Source organism: Pteropus alecto, unplaced genomic scaffold, assembly GCF_000325575.1.
Source record: "Pteropus alecto unplaced genomic scaffold, ASM32557v1 scaffold88, whole genome shotgun sequence".
Classification (NCBI taxonomy): domain Eukaryota; kingdom Metazoa; phylum Chordata; class Mammalia; order Chiroptera; family Pteropodidae; genus Pteropus; species Pteropus alecto.
This window is the reverse complement of record NW_006494611.1, coordinates 829,354-844,907: the sequence shown is the minus strand read 5'-3', so window position 1 is coordinate 844,907 and position 15,554 is coordinate 829,354. Positions and strand designations below refer to the sequence as shown.

General features: G+C 31.6%; 1 pseudogene; it reads right to left on the bottom strand.

The window, feature by feature from the left end:
* Positions 1–13,276: 13,276 nt before the first annotated feature.
* Positions 13,277–13,395, bottom strand: LOC112474123 (annotated as a pseudogene).
* Between the last annotated feature and the right edge of the window lie 2,159 nt (positions 13,396–15,554).

The following is a 15,554-nucleotide window of genomic DNA, read 5'->3' as shown; positions in this document are numbered from 1 at the left end:
CCCCCCCCCCGCCCCACATTTTTTTTTACTATACCAAAAGTAAATAGAAAAGCTCATTCGGCCTCTAAGGATGAAACATGCTCTACAACTCGAAAGAAGCATGTTCCACTGTTCAAGAAGAGTTTTGTGCTTCGCAGAATAAAACACCTGCTATTATATAAAAAATAATAAAATAGGATGGCCCAGAAGGAATTGAAAAGAGTATTTCATGTTGCCTAGTCTTTGAAAATGGAGAGCTTCAAAATTAATTCCAGGTAGTACAGTTCTTTTGAGAATAATAATTTTACTTGGGTCCATCTGGAGCCCTAGACATATAGAATAAAATGTCTGGTGAATATAGAACCTTTTGACCATATATTTACAATGTATATTACTCTTCATATCTAGAAGCAGATGCGGATTTTACAACTCATATTTAGACAACAGGATTTAAGTAATTAGTGAGTCAATCTGAGGCAACGTACTGTACAGACTCCTGGAGGGAGAATAAGGCAGCTGAAGAAAAAGTACAGGAGAGGGTGTTAGTTTCCCTTCAAACCACATATGCGGCCACTAAGTGAAAAGGGAAAGCGACTGAATTGGTCTATGACATTTAAAGTTAAAAAAAAAAAAAAGATCTTTGTTTAAGTGGCAACTAATGTAAAATCTCTTAGACATCTAATATTGTGTATTCAGGATATAATACTATTTCGTGTGACTGCCTCATCGATAATGAAAACAATGATAGTTACTATTTAGCAAGTGTTATGCTTTCTGTGTATCAGGTGTTTTAAAAATACCATGTCATTTAAGCCTCATGTACCCCTTGTATTAGCTTCCTGTACTACGTCCATCGCCCGCGCCCTATTTGGTTCAAATAATTCATGCAGTTTGGGTTAAAAAGAAGCAAACAACATTTGTTGGACTCCATTTCATAAATCCCCCTGCAGAGCACTGACTAGCAGCTGACTGCATTTTTTTTATAGCACATTTCACATCCCTGGGGTATGCAAAACACTAGCACTAATGCAAAATATGAGAATAGCAAATGAAATGTTTATGGAGATTTTTCTACAGCTGCTACCTAAGAACCCTTTCTCTGTAGAAATGTTGCCAGGATTCCCCAAAATTAAAGAGAAATATCCTTTTAATTTAAATCAGAAAATAATATTTTGTTAGCATTTCCTATAGATCATGAACTCATATTCTTGAAGATAATTTGGGGGAAATATGGTATCAGATACTATAAAAGAGTAGTCAGTCAAAACTAGTTGCTCAAAATAAACATAATATTGTATAGCATACAGAGAATAGGCTAGAGAGACAGATAGACCTAGGTTCTAGACTCTGATCCTCCACTTCTTAACTGACTAATCATATCAGATAAAGAAGTCTTCAAAAAACAGTGTCTTCCTTCGTAAAATAGGGACAGTATCTATTACAGAGGACAGTCATGGGAATTAAATGAAATAATGACCATGTATAAAACACATAACAATCTTTCTGGCAGTTAGAAAGTATTCAACAAATGTTAGTTCCTTGCCCTTTTTGCATCCCTAATAGTTCCAATATACTAATTACTTAGCTATTTACTTAATTTCTAATCGACAAACTAAAGCTGCAGGGGAAAATAAAATATTAAAGAGATTAAGATCAAGGTGGCCAGATACTCCTTGTAACGAAGTTCTTTGTGTTATAGGTACATTTGTTATAGGGTTGAAGTTTTTTTTCAGAACACATTAGAATATCATGTAATCTAGTCTGTAGAAAAATAAAGAACATTTCAATAGTGGCTCCATTTTATAATTTTTATGACCATTACCAACAAAGTGACCTTTGGTTAAATACTAATTCTCATTTCATTATGTTTATAATTTATTTTTTATAATCTTAGAGGTATTCCAAATGTCTTGTGAGTTTATTTTAAAAGCTACCATAAGGTATGATATATAATCATGAAATTAATAACAAAAAAATAATTATAACTATGTGAGTTAAAATATAGCACTTATCACATGCCAAGTATCTGATGTGTACCTTTTAACTGCTTTTCCTCATTTAATCCACCCAACAACCCAAAGGGAAGGGTTGTTATTATTGTTATTATTATCCTATTTTACAGATGAAGAAATGGAGGCACAGAGTGGCTAAGTGATGTGCCCAAGGTCTAGAGTAGATATGTAGAATAAGAGACACAAGGAAAGGAAAAGTAAGATAAAGAATCTGTTACTCTTTATAAAATTTTAACTTTTCTAAAACCAAAAATAAAATCTGAAGCTGTTTGGTGTTTTTGTTGGTTCCTTGAACTTTGTTTGGGCAGTTGCCCTATTAAGAATCTTCTATCTGTCATAGTCTGGATTTGTTTCCTTTGCCATAGGCTGTATGTACTTTTCTAATAATAAATATCTAAATGAAAACTAGAGAAAATGGAATCAAATACTGTGGGGTTTTTTTTTTTTTTTTTTTTTGGTATACAATACAAATACCTACATTATAAAAGAAGTATTCCGAGGATTGAATAATTTTTTAAAAGTTATTTCCAAAGCTCTTGGATTCACAGGCAGAGTTTATGTGAGAAGAAACTAGTAGCACGATTATCTGCTATTCCTATGTGGTTCTGGGGCTGTGGGCTATAACGGTGAACAAGACATAATCCTGCCTGGAATAAATACTGTCCTTGTATTGGCAATATCGGCTGTTTGATTTCCTGAAATATTCTGCTGAATAATATGGTTATATCGGTACTATTTGGAAAATGACCTGTTCATAGGTTCTAAGTATTCCTTAACAGCAACTGCCTGTCAGTGTCAAATCTGGCTTGAACACACTATAATTTCAATTAAGTGGCACACCATTTAAATATGCACATAAATAAATTGCATAAAAAATTATGGAAGGAGAGCAGAATGATCTAACAATAATGCATGTCAAACTTATGGTAAACACCTATCATGACAAATTTCCCTGACATTCTTCTCCCTAGTGAGAATATATACAATAATATTTCTATTAAGGATGCTTTTAACAATAAACTTTGATGTTAGAAGCCTGGTTGTGAGAAGGAGAAAGAGGAATAGAGATAGATTTTGGGGATTCTTTTCTCATCACAACTTAATAGGGCACTGAACTCAAGTGTTAAGTGCATATTGCTGTGGATTTTGCTCTTCTGGCTACAGGGGAGATTCTGTCTACTTTTAAGAAGATCTTAAGAGACCAAAGGGCAGGGGGTATTTTTGCCAGTCTCAGGCCACTCAAATCCAGAGTAAGGTTTGCCTCTCAGTGAGGCTTCTGTCCTGGTTTGCCTTAGACAAGTCTGGATATGAGATAGTGTCCTCTCTTCTACCTCAGTGGTTGCCATGAGCACAGATCTGAGGATGTGAGATCTGGTCCAGTCTCTCTTTCAGTCAGATCTCCCCAAGTCCAAGTCAAGTGTGTGACTATGGACATGTGACAATCTCTTCATGCCTCAGTTTCCTTATCTGTAAATTTAGAACATACCTTACAAGGTGTTACCTTCCATGGAAAGATGGTTTGGTGGAATAGACCTAGGTTTAAATACTATTTTTGCTGTGTACTACTCTTGTGACTTTAGGTAAATAAAATATTGGGTCTCTCTGAGCCACAGTTTCTGTACATTGAAAATGGGAAAAGTTCACCTACCTTTCAGGTTTCTAAAGATAAAAAATAATGTGTGAAAATTACCTACCTGGTACGTATGGATTAATGTTAGTTATTTTAAATTAAGCCCTCATTTGTGTGTCCACTATGTTTAAGGCCTGCGATACATGCTACAGGGAACTTGATTTACAGTGTAGCTGGTGAATATCTTGAATTATGAAGAAGGAAATTATTATGTCGCTGAATAGGCCTTTTCTTATATTCTTATCTTAAGGTACTAACAGCTGTTACATATATATAATACCCCTAAATAACTTAGAAGTTATTTTTAGACACCGATCCTATACTGCTGTGAAAATGGCCCTCTCTTTATTCTCACATTGTCTTTCAATGCCTGATGTTACTCTAAATATACTTGATTTAAGATTATTTGATGTGCCATCTCTGAGAAAGATAAATCGTAATAAATATATTGTCAAAGCACATATTAGCTTGTGTATCCTGATTGGTTCTGGGGATTCTTTAGAATGATCACTAATGCCAAATTTGAAAGACCTTAATGCCAAGCGGCTAAATTCATTTCCATTTTGCAGAGAGAAAGTAGAAGTAACATGATTTGTTCTAATTAGTGGGGGAATGTGTATAAAAGGGATGTTAGTCATTCATAGTGCTACCTCTTGATTTTAGATTTTCTTTTAAAAAGACTTAAATACTTATAAAAATTTTGCATAGAAAAATACATCCATTCCTGTAAATAATTTCTTTGCTCATTCTTTTGATTATATAAGATAAATTCCTTTAAAAACAAACCAATTTTTATTTTGTTTAATAAATCATCAATATTTCTTTTAAAAGACTTATTCCTTACATAATTTTCAAAATACAATATGGGAAAATGTTGTATAGCTCATTTCAGAACAAAGAACAAAGAATTATATGATCTTATTTGATCAGTGTACCACTGTTCCGAGAGGGAAGAAATATGACATTCAGCAGCCATGCTAATAACCAAAGCTTGGAAGGATCTTCATGGGTGATAATCGAAGTTGGCTGAAACTCTGGTATGATTTCAGAGGATCCCAGCATGGCACTCATAAAAGAACAAAACTTCTTAGGCTCCCGCAGAATCACTCACCTAGACAAATGATGTCTGTGATACAAAGGCTTTGGAAGGAAAATAATTTAAGGCCTTGACCAAACAATATATATCTATCTCTGACCATCCATCCATCCATCTATATATATCTGTCAGTTTCTGTTGATCTACCAAAAACACCAGTTTTTAACAGAGTACTATAGGCCCTAAAGTGTTCAGCGAAATAGATTATATGACAGCTACAACATGAGTAGTATATATCATTAATTCTTTTTCCGTAAATGCTTCTGGAAATTCAATGTAATGCATGAGCATCTATAAGAAATTATATCAGATTCAATTTTACTAAACAGTCACAGTTTCGTGAAACTGGAAGGGAACTGTGTAATCATCTAGAAGAAAGAATAAAGGAATGCAGTTTTCACTCAAACAGAAAAATATCACAGTTACATAGACATAAGTTTTCTAAAAGAATAGGAGACCAACATGAAGAAATAAACACAACCTATAAAGCATGAGAGAGTGCATTTTTAGCACAATGGACTAACATGTCCAGAAGTGATAGAGATACATTTGTCATAAATAATAAAATTCTACTCAGAGATTGCTTGCTATTTGTTACTGTTGCCTCTGAACTTTCCGGTCAATAATACAAATTATATTAAGATTTGTTTTTGGTACAAATTCTATCAAAATACCATAAAATTATATCATGTAAAAAAAAAATCAACAACAAATAGCTCACTGGGGGAAAGAGCAACATTTAAATAAAATACCTTCAATTTTTCCTGAACTCAAGTAATACCTTCTATTTTATCATATTTTTACAGTTTCCATTATAGAAAAGTGAGATCAGGAGCAAGACCATTATTTTAGACCATGTGGTCACTGGACAGCATTTTTCTCTTGAGATAAGGTTATCTCCTGACTTTTGAAAGATTATTTTGACCATCATCTTGCCATTCTCATATAAATCTTACATCTTGAAATGAGACCAGTTCCAGTATGGAGACCTCGGTTACAAATTATCCATGGCCAAAATCATCATACTGGGAAAATGAAGTTCAAACTACTGTGTTTGAATTATGTCATGAAGAAAGTCATCGAAAGGCTCTGCTCTTCAGGTGTCTATTATCTTAAAGCCTGATTTACTCAACTGGTCCATTTATAAAAAAGGCTAAAGACACAAGGTTGTTTTTAGTTTTTAGTTGTTATTATTGCTTTTATTTTTATAGCAAAGTACAGTTCAAGCAAAACAGATACAACTATTATGTGTTACAGATAAAAAGATGGATCAGAATGTACTCTTTTTAGAGGAAAAAAGTACACCTTAAAAAGTGAATATGGCTAATACTACTTGAATGAGTGTATCAATGAATAAATCTATCAACTATCTATCAAAAAGTACACTGCACATTTATAGTATGAATAGCTCAGTGCTACTTGTCAGGGAGACAAAATGGTTTTTACATTGCAAAATCCACTGGGACTTAAAATTTAATGGATACTCTTTGGATAAATGAGTAATATTTAGAATCTTCCAATTTCAGAGTTCCCATAGTAGCTTTTTCCTTTTAGCTCTTCTCACAGCACACACATTTTATTTGTGCATGTAGTCTAAAGTGGCCATCTTAATCGGCAATTTTTGAAATCCTTAGTTAATTTTCCACTCCTATTTGTTGAATAATCCTTCCCTTCTTCATTAACTAGTTATATTATACATTATTTTTCATATATTAAATTGTTATATGTAATAGAAACTAAATAGAGTAGAAATAAAATATATATGTACATATACATAAATATATATTTTACATATATAATATCTAAGCTATTCTATCCTAATGCTTAATTATTATTGTAATAACATCACATGTATAAGTTATTTGGCAAAAATTAGTATCTTACAGTGTTTAGTTTCCCTAATCATGAATATGCTATAGCTGTACATTTATTATTCTTTTAATATCTTTTAACAATGTTTTCTTCATATAAGTACTTTCCCTGTGAAGGTTTTCATAAAATTACTTAGAGAATTAAAAGTATGTTTTTGTTTCTTTTGCAAATAGTACCCTTTTAAAACTTCTATTTTCCAGGTTTGTTATTGATTTTTTTATATTTAAGATATATTAAATTTCTATTTTTCTGGCCTAAGTTTACAAAAATGGAAACTGTGCCTTCCAATATTTGTAATTCCTATTTCTGTTAAAAGTCTAATCACACAGTTGAGAAAGTGATGATACTATGGTAGCCTTATTGAGGTTCATATTTCAGCAGAAACAGATATTTTACCTAGCAGTTTATATTAACAGGCACCCAAATTTCCTTGGGTGTCTATTAAGAACTGAGCCCTATGGTAATAAGCTAGAGAAAATACTGAAGGAATATAAGAAATTCCCTTAGACTATTAGTATACAAAATAGAGAAGTATAGAACTTGTAGTCACTAGGCTTTATTGAAGAGGACCTTAAAGAATGAGTAGCATTTAAGGAGGAAAACAGAGAGATTTGGAGTGTTGGCATACCAGAAAAGAGAGAAATCTGAAACCCCAGAGGTTGACCCCTGAATTAGCACTGCCTGAGTAGAGAAAATGGCAGGTGATACTTGAAAACTCAAGAACATATCCCCTTCACTTTATTCCCACCTGAACCACTCCTGTGACAAATATTTTAGTTTTATTTTTACTCAAAATAAAGTTATTTAAAATGTTATGATATGAGATAGAAAATTTGGTAAAAGTTCTCTACTGTCTCTTACTATTAGTTCACAATCAGAAAAAGGAAGACAATAATAAACTAGTGACATATTCAAAACAAAATGACTTTGATATAAAGGGTTCATGGATTACAAATTATCTTATATATAAACACCAACCCTTCTTGTTTAAGAACATATATGAACTGATTTGGACAATATAGAAAAATAAATATGCAATTTGTTAGATGTCATAGATTTATGTAATCATAGGATTAAGTCTTTAACCTTTACTCATTAAGGATTAGTTGAGATAAAGTTTTAAATTTATTTCCAGGAGATATTTTCAGAATTAAAAGTTTACAATGGCCCGGACTAAAGGAATTCACTTCAGGTTCAATTTAGGGCCAGCTTCTATCATTTACCCATGACGACTGACTTCTAAACAGCATATATTATTTCACTCTTGAATCAGTGATGGAAAAAATCTAATATGCACAATCTGTGTATCTTCAACTGCATCATAATATATTCATAGTCTATTCAAATTAAGAAACAAATAATACATCTGAATAGAGTTCTCACTTTAGGAGGTACAGATAAATTAGTAAATTAATATAGAGGTTGATTAGTAAAAAATACCCTATTGACCTGAACGACTTTACTTGCCGAGCAGTTTATACACAGTAACTAATTTACAGACTGGGAAAATCTTATAACTTGTTTATTCTCTCTTCCTCCTAATTTATTGTTCAAAAAACCTTTCAAAACAGTGTAATAACTTATAGGCATAGACGTGGGACCATAACGATCCAGACAAGCAATTAAAAAGAAATGAACGTAGAGTTTATTAGCATGTGAAAGGCCTAATTTTACTTTTATAGCACAAGGAGAACTAAGAATCAAAGGAATAAAAAAATTTTACATGAAACTTTTCTATTCCATTTTAATTCCTTTTCCAGAATTACCTAGGGAATATTTGATTATTACATGGAGAGTATAACTTTAAATCAATGGTTCTGAAAGTGTGGTCTGCAGACCCCTGGGGTCCCTGAGACCCTTTCAGGGGGTCCATGAAGACAAAACTGTTTTTATGGTAATACTAAGATGTTACTTGCTATTTCACTGTATTGGCATTTTGCAGATTGTGCACAAATGGTGGTTAAACTGCTGGTGACTTAAGGCAGTTGCACTAAACTATACTAGTAGTAATTATATTCTTTACTTCCACACACTTACACTAAAAAAAAAAAAAAAAAAGCCAGTTTCATTTAAGAATTTTCTTGATTAAATTCAAAACACTAATTTGAAAAGATATATGCACTCTAATGTTCTCTGCAGCGCTATTTATAGTAGCCAAGATGGAGAAACAACATAACTGCCCATCAATAGACAACTGGATAAAGATGTGATACATATATAAAATGAAATATTATTCAGCCATAAAAAAATAAAATCCTACCATTTGCAACAATGTGGATGAACCTAGAGGGTATTGTGCTAATTGAAATAAGTCCGACAGAGAAAGACAAATACCATATGATTTCACTGAAACGTGAACTCTAAAGAATAAAATAAACAACAACAAAACCCCCCAAAAAGAAACAGAGATAGATACAGAGAACAAACTGATGATTGCCAGATGGGAGGGGGGTTGGGGAGCTGAAAGAAAAAGGTGAAGAGATTAAGAAGTACAAACTGGTAGTTAAAAAATAGTCACGGGGATGTAAAGTACAGTATAAGGAATATAATCAATAATATGTACAGTGCCAGGTGCATACTAGACTACTTAGGGGGAATCACTTCATAAATTATATAAATGTCTAACCATTATGCTTACACCTGAAACTAATATAAAATATTATTGAATGTCAACTGTAATTGAAAAATAAAAAATAAAAGCATTACTTAAAAATTTTTCTCAGTTAAACACTAAAAGTTATGAATTTTATTAAATCCTGTCCCTTGAGTACATTTTTTTTTAATATTCTGTGTAAAAGAATGGGAAATACGTAGAGTATTCCTGTTGAGTACTGAATGAAGTAAGATGGTTGTCTCAAGGAAAGCATTATTGTAATTTAGTTGCAAGCTAACAAACTTTCTGATGAGATCAGTGATGATATTAATCAATATGGTTTGAATTTTAAATATTGAATAATGTATCAACATTTGGAAGATTTGAAGTAAACTGATATTTATCTATGACTAATGTGATATTTCAAAACCATGTAAGGTAAAAGATTCATTCAAAGGCCAAATGAACCAATGACTTTTAATATAACAGTGTACAAAAAGTTCACTGACAGTGCTTTAAATTTCATATTAAAACCAATCTTTAAAAAACCACATTTGTCAAGTTTTGGTGTTTTATCAAAGAATAGTATCCATAATTATCTGAGAAGCTATTAAAATACCCTTTCCTTTTCCAACTACACATTTGGAAGAGGCCAGATTTTTTTTTAGGAGTTAAAATGCTAATCACATTTGTTATTCTAGTTGGATAAATAAAATAATGTAGTGGAAATGTGCAAAGAATGTCTTTATACATTTTTAATTAAATTTAAAACAAAAATGCATGCATCATAGCTTTATACTTGATATTTTATATATTTGTTGAACTTTGCATGTAGTTATTTAGCTTTCTTCATTGTCTTTAATTTTATTTTTGATGTGCTTTAAAGTCACAATAGATTGATTGCAGAAGCAGACAGATGAGTATTTAACTGTCTTCTATTAAGCCAGATATTACAAGATTTGAAAGAATGTTATGTAATGCCACTTTTTCCATCAAATAACTATAGTTGTTTTTCAAAAAATCTATTAGTTATATTCACATATAATGGGTTCTTTATTGTTATTTTTAAATAAATGGTTAAATATTTTGTGTCTCAATTTTAATTTCTAATATAATAAATATTAATATAACTTGCATAAACTAAAGTTCTTTGGGGTCTTCAATAATTTTTAAGAATGTAAAGGGTTTCTGAGACCAACATAATTTGAGAACCAAAGGCTAAATGAATGTTTTGAATACTTAGATTTAGATTTAATAATTGCCTAATAGATGAAAGGTAAAGAAATAGTTATATCACACTTTTTCTTTTTTCTTTTTGTTAAAAATAAAAGGAATGCTATTCTTTTAAAGCACATGTACAAATGAGCATGAGTTTCATGTAAATCATTTGGAATTTCAACCCCAACACATACAGACTATATATAACCTTGACCAGGCTGTTTACTCTCTCCATGACCAAGTTTCTCATCTATAAAATGAGAATAACAATATATCTCTTTCATAGATAATAATAATAATATCTACCTCAATAGTGCTGTGAGGATTAAATGAGATAGAATCCATAGTAAGAACTTGAACACAATGCCTGTCACTGAACAAGAATTTGTTGTATTATTGTTATTTTGAGGATACCTCCCTCCTTGATTTCATAGTAACGAAATGTGACTAACAATGCCTTGTACATCTTTTGAGGTTTTAAGATATCTATATAAATGTGCTGGATTACATAATCCAAATATTCAAATATTGCTTCATGAAATTGTAGGGGAAAATATTTATGCAGAATTGGCTTTTAGTAAGGTAGGCAGAGTCTTTTTTCCCATCTTTGAGAAGGACTGTGATTTCTGAGCATTGTCAATGTTTTTTGATTTAGAATTATTTTTGTGCTGAGTCCTTTTTTAATGAAGCAACCCCGAAAAAAATTAGTATCTGTTGATACACTGGTTTATGCTTCAGTGTAATTGAAGTAAAGAGATTAAGATTTTGAATAATCTGTCTTGTTTTTTGGGAAGAACAATCAATTGTCAGATTTATTTTGATATTTATTGTAAGATAATTTCTGTGTTTGAGAGTCAAAGAAACACTCACTATATGGTGGCTAATTTAACAAGGCTTCAGTTTGCAAACTGTATGCATGCTCCTTGAAGGCAAGAACTGCGTTTTAATATCAAAAAATTTAAATACATAATTGTTGGATAAGTGTATGAATGAATAAATATTTTCTAGAAAAAACTATATCACATAAAATCAAATTATTTTGAACAAAATTTAACATCAACAGAAATTTAAACTAATTTCACAATAGTACTGGTTGCTCTACATCTTTACCAGCTCACAATTTGGGAACTGTCAAACTTTTTATTTTAGCCATTTTAGTGGGTATGAAATGATATCTCATTAATAATTTTAAATTTTAAATTGTACTCCCTAATTACTAATGATGTTGAATCCCCTTTTGTATGCTTTTTGGTCATTCTTATATTTTCTTTTGTGAACTGCTTGTTTGAAACTTTTGCCAAATTTTTATTGAGTTGTCTTTCAAGAGCCTGTCTTTTGATACAAGTCAACTAATAAAGATTCCAACAGGCATCAAAGAGAATGGAATTAATTAGCTCTTATTAGGAGCAGACTGTTAGAGGAGGCACTATGCAATTACTTGTAGTAATCTGCAATCTTCATTACAAATCTAAGAGGTAGAGATACTTATTTCCATTATACAGGTGAGAAAACTGAGTCTCAGTGAACTATGACTTTTCTAAGACACTGACAGAAATAAAAAATTAATTCTTTTTTGAGAGAAGAGAATGAATTTCAAATATAATAGATAAGAATATAATAAGGGTGAAAAGTAATGATGTTCATTTGTTCTCTATTATCTATAAGGCTAGAAATAAAATAGTAGGTTTAAAGTGCATGTAGAATAAGTAATGGGAAGCACTGTTCTTTTATTGTTAAAACATTATGGCTGCACCTATAAAATCCCAACACAACTACCAGTTAACCACATAGAAAAAAGTGAAACTAATTTGATATAATGTAGACAAAACAGTTGCTTAGTTGAGAGATAATTTCACTTTCCACCTTGAGTTTTCTTCATTCCATATAGTTACAGCCCAGAAATATAAATCTACTAATGTAAGTACTAACACAACTTGGATTCTAAGAATTAGTTTAAACCTGACCTCATGTGTTTTCTTCTTATATCCTTCAAAAAAAGAACTTATGAGAATGAATTAGGTAGAAGTAAAAGTTAAAATATGTAAGGCGCCATTTTTACAATTCTAGCATTATTCAGCATATGTAAGGTTCAGAGAGTTTATCATAAATCTCTGAATAATCATGAATCAGAACTCTGAGAACTGAACAGAAAGCTAGAATCAATTCCATTTCTACATCCAAAACATAGTCTTATAAATGTAAATATGCAGTTTAAATAATTTAATAGGAAATATTTAAAATAGTATTAGTGAGATATGCCATCATATTTCTCTCTTTTCCTACATTTTAATTTTTTTTTTGGAAAAAAAAAGAACCAAAAAAACAAACCTTTTTAGCTCTAAAGAAGTTGTAAAAACCATAACAACAGGGTAACTTTAGGTATTCTTCAGTGGTTTCTTTCTGGCACTTAGAGTGTTAGACAGCTTTTCTAAATGCCTTTTTAAAAAAATCAACATAGTAATTGACTCATTCCTCTGACAAGTCTCCAGATTACTCAAAAGGTACAGAACATATACAAGCTTAAGAGATTTTAAGACCTTAAATCTATTTTCTAAGTGTACAAGCTATATTTTTTCATTAAAAATAAATAACAAAATGTGTCTATACATAAGGCATCTAAAGGAAAACTTTCTGTGTTGTTTTGAATACCAAGGTTTACCAAATCCGCAAAGATGTAGTCAGAAAAATAAGAAAAAACGAATCCAGAATTTCCCACATTGGAAGCATATTGTATCTTAAAAGAAGAAAGAGGTAACAGAAATAACTTTTATTTTTTTATATTTTTTATTTTTTAGGCAAGGCAACCCTTGGTTGACCTCACAGATTGCAAGGACCTTGTCAGCTTACAATCCCTTATTTTTTTTTTTTATTTTTTACGCCTATAGCACCTAGTCTTCCTACTTGGTCTCCCATCCAAGTACTAATCAGGCCCGACCCTGCTTAGCTTCCGAGATCAGATAGGATCGGGCTTGTTCAGGGTAGCATGGCTGTAGACCAGAAATAACTTTAATATTCTAATTTGGGTCATAGGATTCAAGATTCTCTTTGGGTCTCAAACCACAGACCCTGTTGTACCTTAGCAGAGGAGTCTAAACAGTGGTACTTACATGTTTTGAGCTAAAAAATCACTAATTTTATAACAAGTAAGCACAGTGTTTAAAAAGTCCATGATTCATATAACCTACATATAACCTACAATTATTTAAGACTTTCATGACCTTCAAAATGCTGTATAACAGTCAAATTGATTTTATATGTTAATATTTATAATGGTAAAGTGCATGTCATATTTTTTAAATGGTTTTCTGACAATAGATTATTATTTTTGTGTGTGTGGAATTTTTAGTCTGAACATTTCTTTCTGTGAAAAGAAATTTTAAGTCTGACTGGAAATTCAACACTAGCATTTAAGTTTCCAGACCACAAATTATAGCATTACTATAAAATATGTTATAAGACTTTGGTTCTGGCTTTATACTTAGCTTATTTAGTTAGCTTAAGGGACTGCATTAGTTGTTAACAATGAAACTTAATTCATATCAGGTGAGCGAGGGACTACATCTGGAACCTGTTATGACCTGATGCTGCATGGATTTATTTCAACAAGGAAAGGAAAAGCATTTTAACTACAGCTCTGATTCAGAAATGATTCCAAATTCAGTTGTTCTGTAGCATTGGACCTTGTCCATGTATCAGTTATTATAAATCACCCCCTACCACAGCTTGCCCTCCCAATTTGAAATTAGAAAATGTGTTTTTATCAGTCTTGATTTGAATTTGCATATGGCACTCAAAAGCATTTTGTTTTGCATTTGCAAACTTCAGCTTCATCCCCACCCCCGCCTCCCCACCAGACACCCACACACTCCAAATAATATGTCTTCCTGTGAAGAATCACATGGAGAACATTTGGTTGTTCACAGTCATTTAGATTATTTACTGGCTTTTCCAGTTCCCTGGAAAACACTGATGGTGCTCTCACAATTTGTCTGGCTTGTCTGGTTTTGGCACAATGGGATTTGGAAAATCATGTTGGAATGTGAATCCAAAGCATCAAAATCTGTGAAAGCAATGTTATCCCAAAAGTATCAAGCAGCAAAATGGTACTGGTTTCGACAATGGTGCCAGAGTGTTTTTCAAAAAGACAGTTTCTGTTTAAATTTCTGCTTTTTGTCCAGCATCTATTTGTCCCAGAGAAAGACAAAGAGCCAGCAGCACCTGAAACTTTTATCTTTTGCTTCCTCTGGAAAGTTGCTTGACATTTCTGCTGCAATTTCTTCATTTTATTGTATTGTTTCTTTATTTCATTAAATCATTTATTGATCAGACACAAATAGAAGAAGATTCATATTTTGTAAAATATTATGTTTTAGACAAATAATATAGTGCCTTTTGTATTTGTGTATAAATACAAATCTAAAAGATCAAAGACTAGGTTTAGGTTGAATATTATTTATCATTCATTCATTCATATATATATTTATTAAGTATATACAAGGCAGTTGATAGGTTTTGTGAAGTATAGAGATGAATCAGACAAAAATCTAACATATTCAATTAAAATTATTTAAAAATATAAAAATATTATATAGACAGCTGAATAAGAGAGGGAGGAAGAAGAGAGGGAGGATGTGAAAGAGAAAACAGGAGTGATAAAAAACAAATGTGGCAAAATGTTAACAATTGGTGAATTTTGAATAATGAGTATAAAGGACGTCTTTGTATTATTCTTATACCTTTTCTGTATGTTAGATATTATTTGAAAATAAAAAGTTATTGAGTGTCTGCGCTGAAAAAAAATGTAGCTTAAAATGTCTCAGATTGAAGGTTTGTGATGTCTAAGGTCCTTCTCAAATATGGCAATTGCATCTCAAGTCTCTTTTATCTCCCTACTGTTTCCAGAATTATTCTTTAAATTTGGGAGGGATTCAATAAATGTATAAACACTGAGTGCTTTTTTTCCCCTTCAGAATCCCAATTCTCAGGCAGAATTTCTTTGGATCAGACCATAAAACTATTTTAAACTACATATACAGTACACAAGAGCAAGTATGCAGGAGACAACTTTGTGAAACACTGCGTGTAAGCCTTACCAACTAGAAGGCAGTGGGTTTGCATTGATTTCTTGATCTGTGTTCCATCTTCTATTAATAT